At 43.9% G+C, this 24,753-nt stretch overlaps 1 protein-coding gene across 1 annotated transcript in view; it reads right to left on the bottom strand.

Annotated features, from left to right (window-relative positions):
• LOC307123219 (uncharacterized protein) overlaps window positions 1–24,753 on the bottom strand; it is a 302,474-nt gene that overhangs the window by 126,336 nt on the left and 151,385 nt on the right. The gene's annotated exons all lie outside the window — the stretch shown is intronic.

The following is a 24,753-nucleotide window of genomic DNA, read 5'->3' as shown; positions in this document are numbered from 1 at the left end:
ATTGATTAGTCAAATGAAGTTTGAAAGAAGTTTCACCAAGGGAATTTTTATCTGACTGGAAACTAGTGAGATCGCAAAACGAAAAAATGACCTCTGTTGATCATATTTATAAAAGAAAGATACGCTGTACCGAGTCTTTCCGAATAAAACCGAGCGGCTGGAAGCGTATCGTGAAGAATGGAAAAGAGGGCAAAGAAGAGAAGAGCCAAAAAGCAGGCCCCGAGGAGAGAGAGAGTTTTTCACAAAAACTTTATTTAATCATAAGAGCAACTTCACATTATATACTTTAAATCACATTTTCAACTTTATGAAAATGTAACATTTCTTCCCATACGTATTCCAATACCAAAGTAAAAAAAACAACATTCCATCCACAACTGTGCAAATGGCTTCATTACACACCTACACTCTTTGCAAAAAACTTTCATAAACATTAATCAACGTATAAAATTTAAAATCAATCAGAACCTGACTTTTCACCAAATTTTTAAATACCATCTCTACTTTTTGCCCATCTCTACCATGAAACATGACATCGATGTGAGCAATGCCACTCCTATTAAGCAACACCCTTATAGAGTAAATGCTGTGAAACGTTCAGTAATGAAAGCTGAGGTGGATTATTTGAAGGAAAATGGTCTAGCTAAGCAGAGTTTCAGCCCGTGGAGTTCCCCGTGCTTAATTGTAACCAAAAGCGATGGGTCCGCTAGATTTTGCACGGATTATCGTAAACGCAATAACTGTTCCTGATTGCTTCCCATTACCTCGCATGGAAGATTGCGTGGACAACTTGGGGTCTGCGAAATATGTCAGTAAATTAGATTTACTTAAAGGTCACTGGCAAGTGCCTTTAATGTCTCGTGCATCTGATATGCCTGCTTTTGTAACTCAGGATGATTTCATGCAGTATTGCGTGATGGCCTTTGGGATGCGCAACGCCCCAGCGACGTTCCAAAGGCTTATCAGCATCGTTCTCGCTGGTGTTCGGAACTGTAACGCATATCTGGATAATCTTGTGATCTATTCAACTGATTGGCCCGCACATGTTTCCACATTAAGAGAGGTGTTTGAACGTCTTGAAAAAGCTTCACTAACGTTAAACTTAGCCAAGTGCGAATTTGGTCAAGGGCAGGTAAGACCAATTGAAGCAAAAGTGATTGCTATTGCAGATTTTCCAGTTCCGACTATGGGTAAAGAGCTTCGCAGGTTCTTAGGAATGGCCAGTTATTATCGGAATTTCTGCAAGAATTTCTCTACTGTTGCCAACCTGTTGACATCACTCCTTAGTCCTTCACAGACGTTTTTGTGGAACGACGAGTGTCGGAACGCTTTTGAGACAGTCAAAGTTTTGTTATGTAATGCAACCGGTTTTGACAGCTCCTTATGTGGAAAGATCTTTTAAGTTGGAAATTGACGCAAGCTCTGTGGGTGCGGGTGCGGTGCTTATACAGGAGGATGTACTGGGTATTGACCATCCTGTATGTTATTTCTCACATAAGTTCAATAAACACCAGTTGAACTACTCTACTATTGAGAAGGAGACTTTGGCCCTGTTATTGGCTTTGCAATTTTTCGATGTCTATGTGAGTTCAAGTAATTTGCCTGTAATGGTATTTACCGATCATAATCCATTAGTGTTTTTGGCACGCATGTACAATCAGAATCAGCGATTGATGCGCTGGTCCTTGATCGTGCAAGGTTACCATCTGGTGATTAAACACAAGAAGGGTTCAGAAAACATAATTGCTGATGCTCTGTCTAGAGTTTAAGGTGCAAAGCATTGAAAAAAAATATATATATACTGGTATTACTCGTGTAGTTTTTTTTTCTTAAGAGGGGAAGTGTTACATTCCATGTGTTTTCTTATGTGGTTGGGGGGGGGGGGGGGGGCTTGTTGTCTTTTCCATTCTTCTTGTTTTGCTTTATTTAGGGAATCACCGCAGGCGAACGCTATTCTGTTGTCACTACGCAATGAGAAGGGACGTCGACGTAACGAGTGACGTTTGAGTGACGTTGACCAATCAGCGGACGTGCTGGCATGATAAATATGCTGGCCTTCGCCTTCTTTTTCTTGAGTATCAAGAACACAGGAACACTTAAAGGGTTAGTTCACCCAAAAATTTAAATTCTGTCATTAATTACTCACCCTCATGTCGTTCGACACCCGTAAGACCTCCGTTCATATTCGGAACACAAAGATATTTTAGTTGAAAGCTGATGGCTGAGAAAGGCTTCAGATAGGCCTCCATTGGCATTCAGTACATTAATGCTCCCAAGACCCATAAAAGGCACTTAAAACGTTGTTACAAAGTCCATCTCACCACAGTGGCTCTACAACAATTTTACGATGCGACGACAATAGTTTTTGTGCGCAAAAAAAAATCAAAATAACACCTTTATCCAACTTGTTATTGTCTTCCATGTGTGCCTCCACGACGCATGCGCGAGAATATGACGCAGCGCCAGCATTCGGACACATGACCCAGAAGGGATTTCTTCACAAGCAGAGGAAGACGCGCGTGTCTAAGCTGTTGGATTCTACATTGATCGTGCTTTAGGTCTCGGCGTAGTTCTCAAAATGGGGCTTAAGTGTGCATTTCATGGATTCCCGAACAATTCATGGACATTTCATGGATTCATGGAACATTTCATGGATTCCCGAATATGGCACTACGTCATATTCTCGCGCATGCGTCGTGGAGGCACACGGAAGACAAGAACAAGCTGGATAAAGGTGTTATTTAGATTTTTTTTTGCGCACAAAAACTATTGTTGTCGCATCGTAAAATTATTGTAGAGCCACTGTGGTGAGATGGACTTTGTAACGACGTTTTAAGTGCCTTTTATGGGTCATTGATTCTTATTTTAATATTGATCATAAAATCATTCTTGAAGGATATGTGTCACGTGCTGGAGAAAGCAGACGAAGGCGAGGATCTAAATGCAGGGTTTTTAATAAAATAACACATTGAACCAAATAACTCCAGGAATAAAGAAACGAAGGAACAAAAACCACTAGGACACACTAACTAGAAGCAACCATAACATGTATAACAACCCACAAACACCAGTAAGACACAAGCACTATATATACACAAAGGGAAGACTAGCTTAACAAGATAACAAGAGGGAGTGGCTAAATTGGAAACACCTGGGAGAACTAATCAACGTGAAAAACTACAAAGAACTACAAAACATGACACAAGACAGGAAATAACAAAAGTCCTCACAAGACAGGGAAACACAGGCTGGGATCATGACAGAGCCCCCCACTTAAGGAGCGGATTCCAGACACTCCACAGGAAACAGTCTAGAAGGGTGGTGGAATGGAGGCAGAACAGGGGGAGGGATGGTGGGCCAGGCCTGTGCAGGGGGCGGACCTGGGCCTGGGAGCAGGTCAGGAAGCCATTTCGGCTCGGGCAGTTCAGGGGACCACGGAGGCGCAGGCAGCTCAGGAGACCACGGAGGCCAGGGCGGCACAGACCATTCAGGAGACCAGGCTGGTTCAGAAAGTTCAGGAATGGCCTCTGTGGATGGATAGCCCCCTCCCAAATTTCTCTTGGGAGGAGCTAAGGACTCTGAAGCGAGTTCATAGACTGAAGCCCTCTCTGGATTCAGGACAGGAGACAGTCCTCTCGGGACTATGGACAGAGGCTGGAGCCATCTCTGGATGCTGGTCAGTGGCTGGAGCCATCTCTGGACGCTGGTCAGTGGCGGGAGCCATCTTTGGACGCTGGTCAGTGGCTGGAGCCATCTCTGGACGCTGGTCAGTGGCTGGAGCCATCTCTGGACGCTGGTCAGTGGCTGGGGCCGTCTCTGGACGCTGGACATGTACAGGAGACCTAGCTGGACTCTGGACGGTGGGCATTGTGATCATGATGGGTAGAGACTTGGGCTTGGATGCCATGACAGTTGGGGTACACAGTGGTCCAAGCTCCTCCGCTTCCCCTACCATTAATGGAGATCCACACAGCCACAGAGCGAGGTCAATATACTGAGCCGGGGTCCAGCCAGTAGTTTCCTCCGGCATCAGTTGGCCAATGTAATTGTCCAGCCCGCTCCAGAAACATTCCATCAGCATAATGTCATCCAATGGAGCAAGATGGTAATAGGCAAGAAAGTCCTTCACATATTCCTCAATGGAACGGCCATTTTGATACATGGAGCAAAGGATACGTATAGGGTCCTGATTTCCTCCTGCTAGATCCATAGTGGTGGGTTGTTCTGTCACGTGCAGGAGAAAGCAGACGAAGGCGAGGATCTAAATGCAGGGTTTTTAATAAAATAACACATTGAACCAAATAACTCCAGGAATAAAGAAACGAAGGAACAAAAACCCACTAGGACACACAAACTAGAAGCAACCATAACATGTATAACAACCCACAAACACCAGTAAGACACAAGCACTATATATACACAAAGGGAAGACTGGCTTAACAAGATAACAAGAGGGAGTGGCTAAATTGGAAACACCTGGGAGAACTAATCAACATGAAAAACTACTAAGAACTACAAAACATGACACAAGACAGGAAATAACAAAAGTCCTCACAAGACAGGGAAACACAGGCTGGGATCATGACAATATGTGTCTGATGAAGAGGCAAGTGATGTTTGGCTTGACCCTTCACCGGCGTTCGGGAATCCATGAAATGCACACTTTAGCCCCATTTTGAGCACTACACCGAGACCTAACGCACGATCAATGTAGAATTCAACAGCTTATACGGTGCGTCTTCCTCTGCTTGTAAACAAATCGCTTCTGGGTCATGTGTCCGAACGCCGGATCTGCGTCATATTCTCGCGCATGCGTCGTGGTGCTTCGTGTGTTCACGTCCGAGGCACACACGGAAGACAAGAACAAGTTGAATAAAGTCGCTATTTTTATTTTTTTTTCGCACAAAAACTATTGTCATCGCATCGTAAAATTATTGTAGAGTCACTGTGGTGAGATGGACTTTGTAACAACGTTTTTAGTGCCTTTTATGGGTCTTGGGAGTGTAAATGTACTGAATGCCAATGGAGGCCTATCTGAAGCCTTTCTCAGCCATCAGCTTTCAACAAAAATATCTTAATTTGTGTTCCGAGATGAACGGAGGTCTTACGGGTGTCGAACGACATGAGGGTGAGTAATTAATGACAGAATTTTCATTTTTGGGTGAACTAACCCTTTAATTGTTCATTAATGACGTTGACTCGACTTTCATCACATAAATGTCGACTTTAAAAATCTGAAGTAGTTCAACTCACGTGCAACCTATTGGAAAGCGCGGATGAATCATTAGTTGGGTTCAATTGGATGCCCTCTTCCACAAGCAGCTTTGAGAGCAGAACATGTCCGTTTCAAAGAACTTCTCAGATCCTAAAATCAACAGTTGGCGGAGCACAAAGTCATTGATGACAAAATCAGTCATTTTGCCTGTAGAATCTACGACAGTCACCTTTGAACGGCAAACTGCTGAAGCTGAAGCAGTTTTGAAATACGCTGTTGGCATCTTGTGATTGATGTTGAAAGGTTCACATTAGGCACAACATGTTGCTTTAGACACTTGTACTCCACTTCTGCTGTGATAAGCTGCCCTTCAATCACTTTCGAGTTGTCAACAACTCCAGGTACCTCAATATTAAGATCTTCTAACATGGTTAATTTTGACTGAGCTGTTTTGGATATACACGTTTCACCACTGAACTGCCTCAGAAACATTTGTCATTGTGTACTTGCCATTTGGCAGAATTTCTCCTCTCCATACACACAAAGAGATGCTGTGTGTTTTGTCTGCAACATTGTAAGCTCTTTACTTCATTTTCTGATGGGATCTTGTGAAACTCTACCGATCTTTGGTCATTTGAAGAATTTACACAGTCACATTGACCTAAAAATTGCAAACCAAAGAAGAAACCAAGTTAATTCCATATGATAACAACAAACACATATACCTACTTACACATAAAATGACTAAAACTTTACTACCAAGCAAATGAAAAATACCATAACTCATTTTGTGACAAACAATATATATATATATATATATATATATATATATATATATATATATATATATATATATATATATATATATATATATATATATATATATATATAATTTGTACTTATCACAAATTATTAACCCAATCAGTAAGTTGGGGCTATGAACTATACATTTTTTAATATATATCAATTTTATTTCTATAACAAGTAATTACCAGATTTACAGTCCTACCTATTATTCATATTTCGGAAAAAAAGATATATACTTTGTCATTTTTTTTCACAGTGCCAAACTGTACCTAGTTAAATCTTTTGCCTCTATACAGTAATATTTAAAAACCTTTACCAACTTATTTCAGAAAACCAATTAGTTGTCATCTTTTACTTAGTTTTTCCATAATTTAAACTTTTCAAGCAACAAGAACTGTAACACAAATGCATCATTTACTACATTCGTCTATTTAATACATAATGTCTACATTTAACAATTATTTTGTGTCCATAAATCAATAAAAAACATGTAACTAGTAGAAATACTAATTATCTTTTTATGTAATCAGTCGGTTCTTTAATTATACAATTAATAAATAATCTCAACATTAACTATTAATCTTTTAATGTTTCATCCACACATTTGAAGTAATCAATATATACTTAGCAAACGCTCAAACAAAACAAACAATATTACGCCATTAATAAAATAGAATCTATATTATAGCTACATTCACTATTTACTATGTAAAGTTATTTACAGGTTTTAGTCTACAAATACTTGTACTTTTTCCTGCCTGAAGTACCCCACAAGTGCATGTGATCGGTGTGATTTTTAGATTTGGTGTAAATTTTAGGTTTGCACAGTGTAACATTTACCTTGGCTGCAAATAATGATATTTTTACTTCCTATAATAAATCATACTTGTCTTCGTTCAATATGTGTATGACTTTTTCACATCTTCACAGGTCCAGACCAATTATACAAAAACAAAGATCACATTTTATATACATAGTAGCAGCCTACTCTAAATTTGTTTGGACCGGTGTATGACACAAAATGACTCACAAATCAATGAGAAACTTGACCCTGTCTCTCACTCATAAGCTTGGTCAGTCTTGGGGGCAGTGTGGCAACAGCAGCTATCAGGCTTTTCTCCAAGTTGAGTCTGTTCGTGTGCTTGGACTTGATTACGGCCATGGATGAAAATGTCACTTCACATAAATATGTAGATCCAAATGGCAGGAGTTCATTCAGTGCATGTTTCCCCAAATCAGGATATTCCTTCTCCACGTCACACCAGAACTGTGACAGGTTTGTTTCTGAGTACCTCATCTTCAGTCCATGGTCTGAGGAAGCATCCATTAGATTTTCCTGTAGTCTGGTAGGAATGTTGTTATCCGTACTTACAGTCATGAAAGGATTACGGACCAGTCAAGTTTGGCAGACTTGCTTTCAATATAGTTGAACTCACTGTTGAGTCCGGATAAATGTGTGCTTACTAGTTGCACTATAGGAGCTCTGTCAACATCACCTGCAGAAAGGTAGCTGTTGAGCTGCTGGAAACAACTTGAGTCCCCATCTTCACATTTACTCTCCCACAGTTTGATCTTCTTCATGAATCCACACACTTTGTCATACTTGTTTAGGATGTGTGTGTCTTTACCCTGCAAAGTTAAATTCAGGTTGTTCAGTTTGCTAAAAAATCAGCGAGATATGCAAGGCGGGCTACCCAGTTTGTGTTCTCCAACATAACCACAAGGGGATGTGAGTGTTCTGCCAGAAAAGCACTTACTTCGTTGCGCAGCTTCAAAAGCCTCTGTAGTATTTTTCCTTTCGATAGCCAACGTACGTCGGTGTGAAGCAGTAGCTGTTGGTGCTCAGCGCCACTGTCATGACAGAGCCTTTCAAACAGTCTGTGATTCAGAGGCCGTGATTCGACAAAGTTTATCACTTTCACTGCGTCATTCAAAACTTCATGTAACTCAGGATTCATTATCTTACTGGCCAGTGCCTCTCTGTGGATGATACAGTGATTCCACTCAACATCAGGGTTTACTTTCTTAATCTGCGCTATTACTCCTTTCACCCTCCCAGTCATTGATGCTGCACATGAAAACAGGACTTCCAATCCAGGTTGTGTTCTGAGAAAAAGGTGTCGATAACGTGAAACACATCTTTACCGGTAGTGCTCCCCGTTAGCTTCTTGCAGAATAGAACGTGCTCGTCAATTTCAGAAATGTCTCTGTATTGCACAAACGCAGTAAGCTGGGCTTCCTCCCTAACATCTGTTGACTCGTCCAACTGCAGCGCGAATGAAACAGAAAGTTTTAACTTTTCCACTACTTGATCGACAATATCAACGGCCATGACATCAATCCTACGGCATACAGTGTTATTGGACAATGGTACCATTTTCAGTGCATCAGCTGCTTTCTTATCAAATATTGTTTCTGCAAGAATTACAGCAGCAGGCAAAATTAGCTCCTCAGCAACAATAAATGGCTTTTTGGATTTAGCCACAAGTAGCGACAGTATATGAGGCCTCCAATGCTTTGGTTGACACTGCAGTCACTTTCTTTAATTTTTCTTGACTTCCCTTAAATTCTGATAGTTTTCTATGAAAAAACTCTGCTGTCTTACTGCTTGGTATTTAGGTGTCATTGTAAATGGGCTGGTTTCATGCTATTATTAGAGAGCACATCCCCGCAGAGGAATCACAGCGGCTGAGGCGGTTCAGTAGATGTGGATGTGAAACCGAAAATGACATACTGTTCATGAAATTGCCGGTACTTTGACTTATCAGCTTTCTTTCTTTTTTCCATGGGTTCACCTGAGCTGCCACTAGCACTGCTGCTGCTTGGAACGGCATGTTTTTTTTAGCCATTGATCCATAGCTAGCTAGTGTTTTACTCAAAGCTAGCCTCTCTGCCTGTTGCTATGGTCACACTACCGCGCGAATGTGCACGCGGCCACGGACTAGCGAGCTGAGAATCAGTTGCCGGGAAGGACAGGGTGACTTAATTGAATGGTTTTCATATTATAACATGATTATAATGTTTTGAGAATCATCCCACGTACCCCCTGGGGACTGCTCACGTACGGTTGGGAAACACTGGTCTAGTTCATGTTGCATATTACATATGAAAAAGTCAACTAAAGCAAATTTCCTACATACAGATTGTGGCATCCAGTAGTGGTTTGCTCAATATAAATACATTGTACATGCCATTTTAATTAAACAATTAAAGTCGAAAAAATTAACGCATAGTGGAACATGGGATAGATCTTAATGATAGTTTGATTGAGGTGTTCCCACTTATTAATCCAGCGAGGTTTTTTTTAGGCTGCAAATCCCCGTTGTTGAAACACGTTGAGGCTTTCGGTAGACAAGTACATTTAATTTTGAGGAGTGATATTGATGAGCTGAATGTTGCTTTTAAATTCAAAATTGATAGCTTTGATTATGTAATTTTTGCAACAACTGAGAGCATGAAATGCTTTGGATGCGGGAAAGTCAGGCACTTGGTACGCGCTTGTCCAGAAAAAAATGTGTCAGAAGGTACAGAAGATGATAGTGGGTCTCAAAGTCAGAATGAAGGTCAGATTGTGGAAAAAGAAAGTGAAGTTGGGGAGGTTTCGGATTTGAGTGTGGACAAAGAAGAACCAGAAAGTAGTAAAGTAAAGGGAAGTGAGAAAATAATTCAAAAAATTGATGAGACAATGGATATTGGTTCAAAGTAACTAGTGCCTCATCAATCTCAGAATGATTCCTGCCAGTGGATTTATGATTACGTCTTAAATGATTTTGTAAAGATTTCACTCTAGAGAATACACGAGGACAGCCATGTGGAGTATACATCACAGAAAAGTCTTAATCATTTCCATGGTACAGCTAATGATGCTTTAAAAGCTTGTCATGCGTTGTTCTTCCAACAGGACAATATGAGCACTGGAAAACATAGTCCATCCCATTTTACTGACCGATGAATGCTGGTTTCACATGTCCCAAGGACACTTCATCGACCCACTGGCACACTTCTGTGGTAGTCCAATGCTCAGCCATATCTGAGAAGCAGATGATATTGTTAACTGCACATAATGCACAATGTTAATCGAAAGCAAACTGCAAAAAGGTGTAAATTTACCACCATTCTAGTTTTGACACGGCTAGCTGAAGGATGTCCCCCGATGTAATTTAGATCATTAAGGGTTCATTTTAAAGAATTTCGATCAAAAGTTCATGCTTTAAACTTTTCAAGTGTTAAAAAAAATTATTTCACAGAAATAAAAAGGGTTTTAGATAGGTTTAGATGACTCCACAACTCTTCTCAAACTGTCTGTGATATATACTATTAATAGCAGAGCCGGCCTAAGGCATAATCGAACTAAGCGGCTGCTTAGGGCCCCCTTGGCCACCAGGGGCTCCCCAAGAGCACTTGAAATTACTTTTTGCTGCATGCTATTTTATGATGATTGAAATCGCGAAATGGCCTTACAATTACTGCAACATATTAAGCTTTCTAAGATATGCACGGATTGATTCTGACAGCACTGCACAAGCTCGCGGCACCATTGGCCGGACACTATTTGCTTGTTAGCCAGGGTTCAAACCGGGGCAGGCGGATTAATAGGTGAATGAATTTGGAAATGTTAATTTGTAAACATGAAAGACGGCATGGAGTCTCCTGTACGCTGGAGGAAGTTTGAGGTGGACTGCCACCGGATTAATGATCTTGGTGACAGTGAACGGGCCGATGAATTTGGGAGCTAACTTATTACTAACAGAGCAGAGAAGAATGTTCTTGGTTGAAAGCCACACCTTTTGACCAACGACGTAAACGGGAGGCTTTGACCAGTGGCGATCGGCCTTAGCCTTGGTGCGCTCCCACCTGGAGGAGAGTCTCGCGGGCTCTGCTCCATGTGCGACGGCAGTCGTGAGCAGAGGGGACCGTGACCTCGGATTCCAGACTAGGAAAAATGGGTGGCTGGTACCCTAAACTACAACTACTTTGTACGAGCAAGCCAAAACAAAACTTAGAATGTCACGAGCCATAGCTGGCCACCAGAATCGTTGCTTGACCAAACAACTAGTACGGTTAACTCCTGGATGACATGCCACGTTAGAACAATGACCCCATAGGATGACGTCGGACCGTAATCCCTCCGGCACAAACAACCGACTTGGTGCGCCACCGGGCAGAGGCGTTACCCCCTCTAAGGCCGATTTGACCTTCGATTTGATTTCCCATGTGAGTGTGGCGACAATGATGTTCTCTGGTAAAATGCACTCGGGAGTGGACGGCGTTCGGAACGGTCAAAAACACGAGACAACGCGTCGGGATTGATGTTCTTGGAACCCGGGTGGTAAGAGAGCGAAAAATCGAAGCGGGCGAAAAACAGAGCCCACCGAGCCTGCCTGGAGTTAAGTCTTTTGGCGGATCTAATATATTCCAGGTTCTTATTATCGGTTCAGACGATGAAAGGTACCCCTCACCCCTCTAACCAGTGACGCCACTTCTCCAACGCAAGCTTGACCGGCAACAACTCCCTGTTACCAATGTCATAGTTATGTTCGGCAGGCGATAGACGATGTGAAAGAAACGAGCAAGGATGCATCATGTCATCAGAGGGAAGAGCGCTGGGATCGACCTCCACCACGAACTGACGGGCTCGACTACACCAGACTGTTAAGTTTAAGACATTAAAAATGTGTTCATGCACATGTATACCTCTGTGCTGAATATAGTTTAAGATATGACCATTTACCAAAAGGAAAAGGGAACTCTTATTATGAAGTCCCCGGAAGTGCGGTTGTTGTTGTTATTCCCTGAGCACAAATGCATAATAAACGGGTGATCGTGTAACTACTGAAAGTAGTTGTCTTCTTTAAGTGTAACAAGACCACCTGAACGTAGTCCTGGGAGAGGTCAAGGCTGTCAGAGGAGCGGCTAGCTGGCTGAAATTGCGAATAAAACGCCGGTAGAAACTGGCATTCCCTCGGACGAGATGATGTAACCTAAGAAAGGAACGGAATGTGCATGAAAAGCGCATTTCTCCGCCTTGACAAAAAGCCCATTCACTAGCAACCTCTGGAGCACTCGTCTGACGTGCTGAACATGTTCCTGGAGAGAAGAAAATATCAGCATGTCATCCAGGTAGACATAAATTAACTGATCTACCATGTCTCTCAGCACGTCATTAACGAGTGCTTGGAAAACCGCAGGGGAGTTGGACAGCCCGAAGGGCATGACCAAGTATTCAAAATGGCCCCTAGGGGTATTGAACGCAGTCTTCCACTCATCCCCCTCTCTTATGCAAACCAAATGATATGCATTACTTAAGTCCAATTTAGTGAAGAAGGCTGCTCCCTGCAAACTCTCAAAGGTTGCGTGTAACTCGCGTGTTAGCCAGGCGTCTCATTCAATGCCGAGCTCAGTTGACGCTGTGTGCTTCAAGATTCTGACGCAAGTGCTAAGATTCCGATTGGCCCAGAGAAATGTCAATTATAAGAATTATCCAATAATGTTTCCCAATTCTAGCCTGCATGGCATGCAGATGAAGGGCAGCCTACACCACCGAGGAACAGGCGGTGGGGGTGGCGCAGTGGGCACACAAAGTAGTTGGAGCTGTTGGGTGAGCCCGGACACCTGCGCTACCAGAGCTTGAACTGCTCGGCCTGTAAAGGCCATCTGCTCCTCCTGTTGATCCATACGGGAGACACACCGGGACAGATAGTCTGATAACTCTGGCACACTCACTGAATCCATAGTTGGTCAGATCGTTCTGTGACGGGAAAGATACAAAGGATTCAATTGCAAGTGTAACAGTAAGTTTATTGAAAACCAGAGAGTAGATAAGTCAAGTCAGCAGATGACGATGGAAGACAGTCCATGGTGTAGGCAGCGCAGGGACCCAATGGACAACCCGAATCTCTGTGACTGAGAACCACGGTGCGAGTCTATCCACTGGTGAAGTGCAGTAACCCGTGAAAGTGAAGATCCTCCGTGAACAAGGCAGAGCGATCCTCCTGAGACAGGCAGACTTGATAATCCACACCAGGACAGAGAAAGTCAGGCCGGACGAGCTGGAATGATCCTCTGTGAAGAGGGCAGAGCGATCCTCCGTGAACAAGTCAGAGCGATCTTCTGTGAACAAGGCAGAGCGATCTTCCGTGAACATGCAGACACGAAACTCAGGAACCTTCAGGAGACTGACACACACACACACACACACACACTGAACTAACCCAACAATCTGACAAACACAAGACGCACCACAATGAGTATAAGTAGACCCATGTAACAAGTGGCAGCTGGAGCTGGAAATCAGCTTGGTGGTAATCAGCGGCCACACCCACCACCACACAGACACTACACTCACGCACAACACAGAACAAGACGAGTCAGTGAATTCATGAACCGTGAAACTTACATTTGGTGGTAGCTGATGCTGCTAAGAGCTCACCAGATGCCACTGGCTACTTTGGATATTCAGCTAAATTATTCAAAATCTTCTCAGCCTCCACCCATAGATGGAATATCCTCCTGAAACATGTCAAAACCACCCAGGGTACCAGGCTGGGCAAGTCAGAGAGGCTCTTCTGAAGGTGAGGTAAACTACTGCAGACCCTGTAGTGAAAGCTGAAGCCCATTCTTTGGCTGAGGAGATTGGATCCTTTTCTATTTGCACAGTCATATGTTATGACATCCTCAACAAGATCCAGCATGTGAGTAAACAGATGCAATCACCCTCCATGCAGCTAGATGTGGCTGTTGACTTGCTGAAGAAAACCATAGATTCCCTTGACAGCTATAGAAGTACTGGATTTTCTAGAGCACAGACAACTGCAAACGAAATGTGTGAGGAGATGAACGTGGAAACTGTACTCAAACAAAAGCGGGTGAGAACCACAAAAAGGCACTTTTTTTATGTAGTTGTGGATACAGCCATCTCTTCACTAAATGAGAGATTTCCGACCCTGGGGCAGGTGAATGACAAATTTGGAGTGCTCCTCAACTTTCCCAACATGTCCAAAGAAGAGTTGTAAGAGCACTGTCAAATCCTGAGCACAGCTTTAAGCCATGACGGACAGCCAGATATTGATGGCAGGGAACTTGTATTGGAAATGCAGAACTGCCATGACAAACATTGAGCTCCTGACTTTCCTGCACAAGAAGAAGCTGACAGAAATTTACCTCAATATGTGGGTCGCTGAGAATGTCTGCCACTGTACCTGTTACAGTCGCTGCTGCTGAAAGGAGCTTCTCTAAGCTCAAACTGATTAAAAACTACCTGCGATCTACAATGGCTCAAGACTGTCGGGATTGTGGATTAAAGGAGGACTCAAAGTGCAGTGAACAAGGAAGTGGTTTATTCGGGGAATAAACAGTGAACAATCAAACAAAGTGAGGAGGTGACAGTCTACGGAACTGTTTGGTGGCTCCCACTGTATCTGCGCACTCTACAGCAGACACACAGGCTGGAGAGACCACCGAGAGAACGGGGGACAGATAGACCCAGCAGAAGACGAGACCGAGCCCAGCAAGGGAATACGGCTTGCTGAAAAACTCCTCGTCTACGGGTCCTGGGCACAAAACCAAACAGGTAAGACACAGAGCAGAAATGCAGAGCAGACACGTAACATTCACGCGACATGAAGTGATCAACTGACAACAGAGGTAGACACAGCTGGGCATATAAAGGGTAAAGGGAACGAGCGACAGGTGCGGGAGATCAGCCCGTGATCAAACTGATAATCCAATCACGAGCTGCAGAAAAATGACAGGACAGGACAAACAACAGGAAGAGCCGATGTCACACCCTGAACCTGTGACAGAACCCCCCCCCCTCAGGGACGCCTCCTGGCGTCCCCAGAGGACTCACCCTGACGCCGATGGAATTGGTCAATAAGAGCGCGGTCCAGCACGTCCCGAGCCGGAATCCAGCATCTCTCCTCTGGACCATAACCCTCCCAGTCTACCAGATATTGATGACCTCTGCCCCTCCGCCTCACATCCAAGAGTCGCCGTACCGTGTAGGCAGGCAACCCCTCGATGAGTCTGGGGGGCGGCGGGGCAGAGGTCTGGGGCTGAAGTGGGGAGCGAATAACGGGCTTGACCTTGGAAACATGAAACACCGGGTGAATTCTCTTAAATTGGGGGGGTAATTTGAGTCGAACCGTCACCGGGTTAAGCACCTTAGTTATAATGTACGGTCCAATAAATTTGGGTCCCAGTTTACGTGCGGGTAGTTTGAGGGGAATGTCCTGGGCTGACAACCAAACCTTTTGACCACACATGTAAAGTGGGGGCTTAGAACGGTGACGGTCCGCCGACACCTTGTTCCTTTCGCCAGTCCGGGAAAGGGCTTCTCTGGCGAGCCTCCACGTACGAAGGCACCTCTGAATAAACGAATGCGCGGACGGAACAATGGCGTCGGCCTCTTGGGAGGGAAATAATGGGGGCTGGTAGCCTAAACAGCACTGGAAGGGTGATAACCCCGTAGACGAGACCGGGAGTGAGTTATGGGCGTACTCGACCATGGTTAACCTGGAACTCCAAGTCGACGGCTCTGCCGACGCCACACAGCGCAGGACTCTCTCTAAGTCCTGGTTTGCTCGCTCCGCCTGACCGTTCGTCTGCGGGTGATAACCGGAGGATAGGCTCGCCGTCGCCCCCAGCTGTCGACAGAACTCTGTCCAAAATTTAGACACAAATTGGGGACCCCTGTCAGAAACCACGTCAACCGGGAGGCCATGAATGCGAAAAACGTGGTCTAAGACAATGGCCGCTGTCTCCCTCGCTGAAGGTAGTTTGGGGAGGGAAATAAAATGAACCGCCTTCGAGAACCTGTCCACCACCGTAAGCACCACGGTATTGCCACTGGATGGGGGTAGACCCGTGACAAAGTCCATGGCTATGTGTGACCAGGGTCTCGAAGGGATTGACAACGGTCGGAGTAGCCCTGCCGAGGGTCGATTAGAGCCCTTACCCACCGCACACGCCGGACAAGCAGATACGAACTCCCGAGTATCCCGCGCCAGCGAAGGCCACCAGAACCGCTGCCTGATCAACGCACCTGTTCGAGCCGCTCCCGGGTGGCAAGCTAGACCGGATGAGTGACCCCACTGAAGAACGGCAGTTCGGACCGACTCCGGCACGAACAGCAGACCCACTGGGCACCCCGCAGGAATAGTGACGTCGCGTAACGCCTCACGGACCCTGGACTCCACTCCCCAAGTAACCGCCGCGACCACCTGGCTGGGGGCCACGATGGTCACCGGGGAAGTGGGACTAGCCTCAACCTCAAAAATCCGTGAGAGCGCATCGGGCTTACCGTTCTTACTTCCGGGGCGATATGAGATGTTAAAATCAAACCGGCCGAAGAATAGTGCCCAGCGAGCCTGCCGAGAATTTAGCCTCTTCGCGGACCTAATATATTCTAAATTCTTGTGATCGGTCCAAACTAAGAATGGAGACCCCGCGCCCTCTAACCAGTGACGCCACTCCTCCAATGCCAACTTTACAGCCAGTAACTCCCTATTCCCAATGTCGTAATTCCGTTCCGAAGGAGTGAGACGATGAGAAAAGAACGCGCACGGGTGTATTCTGTCGTCCGAAGGTGACCTCTGAGACAAAATCGCTCCCACTCCCACCTCTGATGCATCCACCTCCACAATGAATTGACGAGACGGGTCTGGGTTGGTAAGAATGGGAGCCGAAACGAAGCGACTCTTAAGTTTCTCAAACGCCTCCTGAGCCTGCGTTGACCAACAGAAACGAATTCGTGTGGAGGTGAGATTCGTCAGTGGTAGGGCGACCTGGCTAAAGTTCCGAATGAATCGGCGGTAAAAATTGGCGAACCCCAGAAATCGCTGGACCGCCTTACGACTATCTGGGGTAGGCCAATCAGCAACCGCTTTTACCCTCCCAGGATCCATTCGGATGCCCTCGGGCGACAGAACGAAACCCAGGAACGGAACCGACCGTGCGTGAAACTCGCACTTCTCCACCTTAGCGAACAAACGATTCTCAAGTAGTCGCTGTAACACCCGCCTGACATGCTGGACATGGTCGCGCTCGTTCTGGGAGAAGATCAGGATGTCGTCGAGGTAAACAAATACAAACCGGTCGACCATGTCTCTGAGCACGTCGTTGACGAGTGCCTGGAAGACCGCTGGGGAGTTTGAGAGTCCAAAGGGCATGACCAAATATTCAAAGTGACCTGTCGGGGTATTAAAGGCGGTCTTCCATTCGTCCCCCTGCCTAATCCGAACCAGGTGGTAAGCATTGCGTAGGTCCAACTTCGTAAAGATGGTTGCTCCCTGCAAGAGTTCGAACGCTGAGGACATCAACGGCAAAGGGTGGCTATTCTTTACCGTGATGTCATTCAGCCCTCGATAATCTATGCAGGGACGCAAAGAACCATCCTTCTTCCCCACGAAGAAGAACCCCGCCCCGGCCGGAGAGGAAGAAGGACGTATAATACCGGCCAAGAGAGAATCGCTGATGTATCTCTCCATGGCCTCCCTCTCAGGACCGGAGAGCGAATAAAGACGCCCCTTAGGCGGAGAAGTGCCAGGTAATAACTCAATCGCACAGTCGTACGGGCGGTGCGGAGGGAGAGATAAAGCTCGGGACTTACTGAACACCGCTCTTAAGTCATGGTAAGCCTCTGGTACATCCGCCAGGCTCACCGGTTCCTCCTGTAACGCAGAAACAGACATTAAGGGGGAAGAAGCAGACACCAAACACTGAGACGAACAGAATGGGCTCCACGCCAATATAGAACTTTGAGCCCAGTCAATGTGAGGGTTATGCTTAGTCAACCATGTGTGCCCCAAAACCACTGGAGCAGAGGGAGAATTAATTAATAGGAAGCGAATCTCCTCCGAATGATTCCCAGAGATGGTGAGGCCAACAAGTCTTGTGGAGTGAGTAATTCTTGTGAGGGGTGTGCCACAAAGTGTTCTGGCCGAAATCGGCTCAGCCAAACGAGAGCTAGAAATGCCCAAGTGCTCAGCCAGTCTAATATCCATGAAATCACCCTCTGCCCCAGAATCGATTAAAGCTGACACCCGATGAGCCGCTCCCCCGAACTGCAGTAAAGCCGGGAGTGTGGAACGACCACCAGATGGCAGTAGTGTGTTCGTAACGCTCACCGTGCGTCGTCCTCTGAAGGATGCGCGTCGCCCCTTTAAGGGACAAACCGCCGCCATGTGCCCTGCCTCTCCGCAGTAGAGGCACAAGTTGTTGGTGAGGCGATGCTGTCATTCAGCGACAGTCAGATGAGTTCTCCCGATCTGCATGGGTTCCTCATCAAATGGGCCGAACTGCTGTGATGTAGCCCTCCCCGTGCTCTGTGCATTGCTGGCAGATCTGTGAGGGAGCCCCGCCCCTCGATGCTGGGAACGAAGGGAAATCCGGTTATCCACCCGGATAGCGAGGTCCACCAGACCGTCAAGGGAAGGGGGCAACTCCAGTGAGTAAATCTCATCCTTTATGTGCTCAGCTAAGCCATGGAGAAAATGGTCCCACTGAGCCTTTGCGTTCCAACCACAGGATGCCGCGAGGGTACGGAACTCAATCGAGTATTCTGACACGGATCGGGCACCCTGCTGTAATAGCGACAATGCACGTGCCGCCTCGGTGCCCAGTGCCGAACGGTCAAACACCTTGCGCAGCTCCGCTGAGAAGTCCTCGAATGTACCGCAGCATTCATGCTCATTGTCCCACATAGCCGTTCCCCACTCTCTCGCAAGCCCAGTCAGGTGCATGATCACGAAGGCCACCTTAGACCTCTCTGTCGTGAAGCAGGACGGCTGAAGTGAAAAAGTTAGCGAGCATTGTGAAAGGAACGAACGACATGAGTTGGGCTCACCGGAATATGGAGCTGGAGGATTCAGACGAGGTTCAGACTGGCGGCTGTTCACTCTCTCAGTGTCAGGTTGACTCGGTGTGGGAACCACGGCAGGATGTGGCATTAACTGTTCCAGTCGCTGGGTAATTTCGGCTAGCTGGCCTGACATCTCCGTCAGGGCATGATGAGAAGCGGACAACTCCTGCTGCCTTCCAAGCAAAATGCCCTGTTGAGCAAGAGCATGTCGCAACTCTAGTTCGCCCGCTGAGTCCATCTGGGTCAGTTGATTCTGTCGGGATTGTGGATTAAAGGAGGACTCAAAGTGCAGTGAACAAGGAAGTGGTTTATTCAGGGAATAAACAGTGAACAATCAAACAAAGTGAGGAGGTGACAGTCTACGGAACTGTTTGGTGGCTCCCACTGTATCTGCGCACTCTAGAGCAGACACACAGGCTGGAGAGACCACCGAGAGAACGGGGGACAGATAGACCCAGCAGAAGACGAGACCGAGCCCAGCAAGGGAATACGGCTTGCTGAAAAACTCCTCGTCTACGGGTCCTGGGCACAAAACCAAACAGGTAAGACACAGAGCAGAAATGCAGAGCAGACACGTAACATTCACGCGACATGAAGTGATCAACTGACAACAGAGGTAGACACAGCTGGGCATATAAAGGGTAAAGGGAACGAGCGACAGGTGCGGGAGATCAGCCCGTGATCAAACTGATAATCCAATCACGAGCTGCAGAAAAATGACAGGACAGGACAAACAACAGGAAGAGCCGATGTCACACCCTGAACCTGTGACAAAGACTGCCTCAGTGGACTTTCAGTCATTAGCATAAATCATGTGGTCTCACAACAGCTGTCTTATGATGATATCATAGATGACTTTACTGCAAGAAAGGCAATGCGAGTAAGGCTGTAGAACATTTGATGCATTTTACATTTATATTTATGCATTTAGCAGACGTTTTTATTTAAATCCATATGAGGAGTACAGGAAGTGATTTGTCATGAAGAGACGTGAAAAGTGCCTGAAATACTAAGCTTTTGTACACTACTCAGTGTAGCATAGGCTAGAGTAGGGAGGGAAAAAGAGGAAAAGAAAGTTTATTTTTTTTATGAGGAGGTTTTTTATGCTCACGGAAGAGGTGAGTTTTCAGCTGACTTTTGAATGTTGTCAGTAGCCGCGTTTCCATTACAGATTTGCACAAAACTTTTGCGATATTTTCTAAAAGTCGACAAAAAAATATTGCGAAATGACAGCGTTTCCTGATGTTATGCGGCTAAAAAAAAAATTTTCCTCTCGTGATAAATCATTCCAAAGTTCATGCTACGTATGTTGTTAGGTTGATGTATATCCCAGCCACCGCACGTCATTATTTTTAATGGAAAGAGACGTGCGTGTTATAGCACTGATGGCAAGGAAAGCACCTTATACTTGAGCGGCACATTTGAGGTGTTATGATAAATTGTGGCATTTTATATTCTATCGTTTTTTATGAGTTTAATAAAGAACTCGTCTTCTGTCCAAACATACCATCATCTGTAAAGAAAGATCGACTTTTACATACGCCAGGTTATTGTGACGCATTGCCACATACAGAGACGAGTGAAAAGTTTGAATTTGCATGGTGGTAACTCAACGTTTTTTTTTACCACTTCGTTACTTTGGCTCGGAATTTAGTTTTTTGGAATTTTAAACTGAATTTAGAAATGCTTTTGAAATGAAAAACTTTGCGTTTAATAAACAAAATATATTTTTGAAATGAAGACAGCGTTTGGAGTGGAGTGTAAAATAATCCGTTCCCTGAGTCCACGGCCTTTGCTGTTATCGTGAGTGTACACAAATAAAAGTAGAGAGTTTACAGTTTATAATTATGTCTTGCACTTATCTGTATGACGGAGTATTTTGAGTTTCCGCTGGAATAAGGAAAAAATCCATCAAAAGGCGACAACGACTTAGACGGAAAGAGGGTTAAAGAAAACGTAGCCTATTTAGTTTCATATAGTTAGGCTATGTCTAAATATTATAATCTTTTAATTTCATATGTTGATTATGAAAAGTGAGCAGCATGAGTAAGGCACATAATCAGATGCACATATGTCTGGAGACATGGATTTTGAGCACAATTGAATTGTGTTTTGTAGAAAGTCTTTCTTTAAAATTAATTTCGTTTTGTATAAATTGTATTTTAATTTTGATAAATGTTTAATCAACTATTTGGCTGTAGGCTATATTTAATAAATAAGAAGCAAACCAAGATCGTCGGGAATGGATTGACCTAGTCTTTGAGCAAGGCTGAAACTATAGCGTCTTTCTGTTTTAATACATTTCTTGAATATATGTCATAATTACAGTAGGCCTATAGATAGTTATGATATTTGTGGTTGCACCGGGGTCCGTCATTATAAAGTTACGCCACTTTCCTTATTAGGAGAAAATAACTGTCGTTTTAACGACATAAGATCTCGTACATACTTGAGTGGAAAAAAAATTATATGTAGGCCCTATGTGAGAGCAATGCGTGACCGTACCAGCTCACCTGTAAATGCGAAAAAACTGTTTCCATGGCAGTTTTGCGAAAATTGCCTTTTTCGAATTGCCTGAAAAACCACGTGAGCGTAAAAACGTTTTTGCGATATATGGGAGTTTTTGCGAAATTGACGCGTTTCCATTGGGCGTATTTTCAATTCGCAATTTCAATTTGCGCAATTTGAAGGGTAATGGAAATGTGGCTAGTGATTCTGCATTTTGGATGGAGGTAGGAAGAACGTTCCACCAGCAGGGAACTGTTGGGGTAACAGCTTTGGACCCAGGACCAGTAGTGAAAAATGAAGACCAAGAGTCAGGAGTCAGATTAATTAAAGAAAAATTTTACTGAAGAATAGTTTGCAGTTTCAACAGCAGAAGCCAGCTTCAAGAGGAGTTCGTAGGCCGCACTCCCTCTAACAGTCTCCCCGCCTCAGTCTAACGTACATACAATTTTCTGAACAGTTATACTGTTTTCAAGGTCTAGACACGTCATTATTGCCATGTGGAATGATTCTGATTGGTTCTAACAACATGCAACGTAAGCAACTTTCCACACGTAGCTGATAGGAGCATATATCTCTAAAAATGCGTAGACTTTGCGTAAGAGCTAATCAAATATTTAAACTCAAGACAATATTTTGTGTCTAATTTGCTTGCTTGAGACAAGTAGCCATGTAATAAGAGGGATAATGTACATCCAGCCGGTTGTTATCGCAGAATGAACCCCGACAGAGTGATCAGGACCCTGATGCGAAGCGGAGGGTACATTATCCCTTACTAAACATCAGATGAAGTAATTATTTTCTCTTTAATACAGATTAGGCTTGCTGCGATAGTCTGTGTTACTGGTGTTCAGGCGTCGTTTTGATTTTTATAGTAATAAAATAATTTAGTTCAGTTAAAGAACAGACCCAACATTTAAAAACGGAACGTGTCTGCTCAATACAGCACGAGCAGAACGAGTCAGATTTCATTCATCAGAGAGTGAGGAGCTGACCGACAAGATGATCGCGGAAGATTTGGTTTCAAAGCGAAATGTAAAAGCGCCTATTTAAGGGAGTGTGTAATTGTACTGTTTTCTTTTCAGGCACAAGGCTTTGGACATGAGCCTTATCGAAACATCCTAAGGTTACTCAAAGAAGATATCTCTTGGCAGCCATGCTGCCCTGGCTTGTCAACCCTTTTAAAACTCTTATTAAGTGGTCATGTTCCCCTGACTTGCACTGTTCTTTATAAATGCATTGTTGTTTGGCTGTCATTTTCTCTGAGTTTTAAATATAAATAATCACTATTTTTGCATCATGATCACTTGCTGTAAGCAAGGTGTCCATGTATCTGTTATATTTACATTTACATTTATGCATTTGGCAGACGCTTTTTATCCAAAGCGACTTACATTGCATTCAAGGTACACATTTTACATTTTGTCAATTCTTGCTTTCCCTGGGAATCGAACCCATGACCTTGGCGTTGCTAGCGCCATGCTCTACTGTTTGAGCTATAGGAAAGCTGTTATATATATTTTCAATTCTAGAACAGTTCTAAAATGTGTTCAGAATGACTTTGTTGTATGCAGTATTTCACATTGTTGTAAATTATTGACACTATTGATTTGAAACTTTATCAGGGCTGTGGCACACCACCTGGTTCCTGGATCATGGACAGAATATTCTGGTCTTGATCTAAAGGTATGAAACAGTCATTTGCAGAAAATGTTTAAGCAATTACAACTATTTTCACTAAACATGTAATTTCACAATACAAAACAGGGGCTTCCTAAACAAGAATATGGCATCGGCTGTGGGATTTTTATGATCATGGTGAGAGACAAATTTTGGTAAAATTGTCAAAAAACAGATTAAATATCTGTTTAACTGGGAGGAATGATTATTTTACTGTATTTGCAGTATTTCTGGTATGTTGCAATGGAGGCACAGTTTGATTTCACAATTGTAAGTACAACTTAATTAACAAATACACACCTACAGTAGTATTTCTGTACAGATGTTTATTAATCAACTTAACATTTATGTACATTACTATTGCATGTTAATATCTGATTCTTAAGTGTGGGACTTTTAATTTGTGTGGGATTTTTAATTTGACCTCTTTTCAGGATGACATGCCTTATTTGAGGCGGTATAGGTGTAAGCTTCTAATTGAGATCCTTCAGATTGAAGGGTATGGATTTGTTGGGAAAAGAAAATTAATCACAGTATTCTGGCAAAGCACGTCACAACTACTTATATTTGTTTGTTTGTTTGTTTTTTAGGCATGGCCGAAGTTTTGCACATTTCACACAGGAAGGTTTACTGATGAGCAGTGGATATCTTCCCCCGATCTTACGTATCCCACGGAAGAGAAAGCATGTGGAGGTTACCAAGGTATGAATCATTTCATTTAAGTGATATGCTGTGCAGTTTGATGCACTACTCAGACCTCTTCAACTCTGCTCCTGGAGACCCACTGCCCTGCACAGTAAAGCTCCAACCTAGGGCTACACTATATTGGAAAATATTGCGTTATTATTATATTAATAACATTGCATTATTTAATTTGTCTGCGAGTATGTCACGTGCATGACCTTTCCGACGTGATGACATCATATGACGTTAAGAAGCACAACACCGAAGTTGTGCACTTGAGGTTAAAAAGTTCAAAAGAAGAAAAGCGAAAAAAGAGGTGTTCACATGCTGTCTGCTCTGTGTGTGTGTGCACAGAAAACATTTCTGAAGATCCAGTTTCATGACCACACCCACCCACAGAATTCAAAGATTATATATTAAACTACTTTGGTAACGCTTTAGATTACAGCCTGTAAAGTACTGTGTATGTCAAATTAATTTTCCATGTTTCGAGGCAAGTAAAACTATTGCAACTCTTTTTTTTTTAAATACTGGTGAAATATACTCTTGTTCTGTGCCTAGCCTAAGTGGTGCTTGTTATTCCATGTAGTTACAGGGTAAGTGTGAATCTGCGGGCTGTAAATTAAAGTGGTGTTTGTTGCAGATGTCACACTTAACCTGTAACTACATGGAATAACGAGTATATTTCCCCAGTATTTAAAAAAGAAGTTTTAGTTGACTTGAAACATGAAAGCCCAAACTAAAACAGATGCACTTTTGCTATCAAAACAAATTACTGAATAAATGCACTGATATGTACCCCGTAATTTAAAAAAAGCCTTTACACTATTATTACAAAAAGGTTTGTTCTCGCTAAATTGCACCCAAACGCAAGATTGTTGCCTATCATAATAGAATTATTACCCCTTAATTAAAAAATACTTAAATTTTCCTGGTAATTCCCCCTTTATTCCCCAAACATTACACATTGTTCTCTTATACCTACACATACTTACTTTATAGT

This window comes from Gobio gobio (assembly GCF_949357685.1).
Source record: "Gobio gobio genome assembly, chromosome: 1".
NCBI classification, from domain to species: domain Eukaryota; kingdom Metazoa; phylum Chordata; class Actinopteri; order Cypriniformes; family Gobionidae; genus Gobio; species Gobio gobio.
This window is presented reverse-complemented; position numbering and strand designations above follow the sequence as displayed.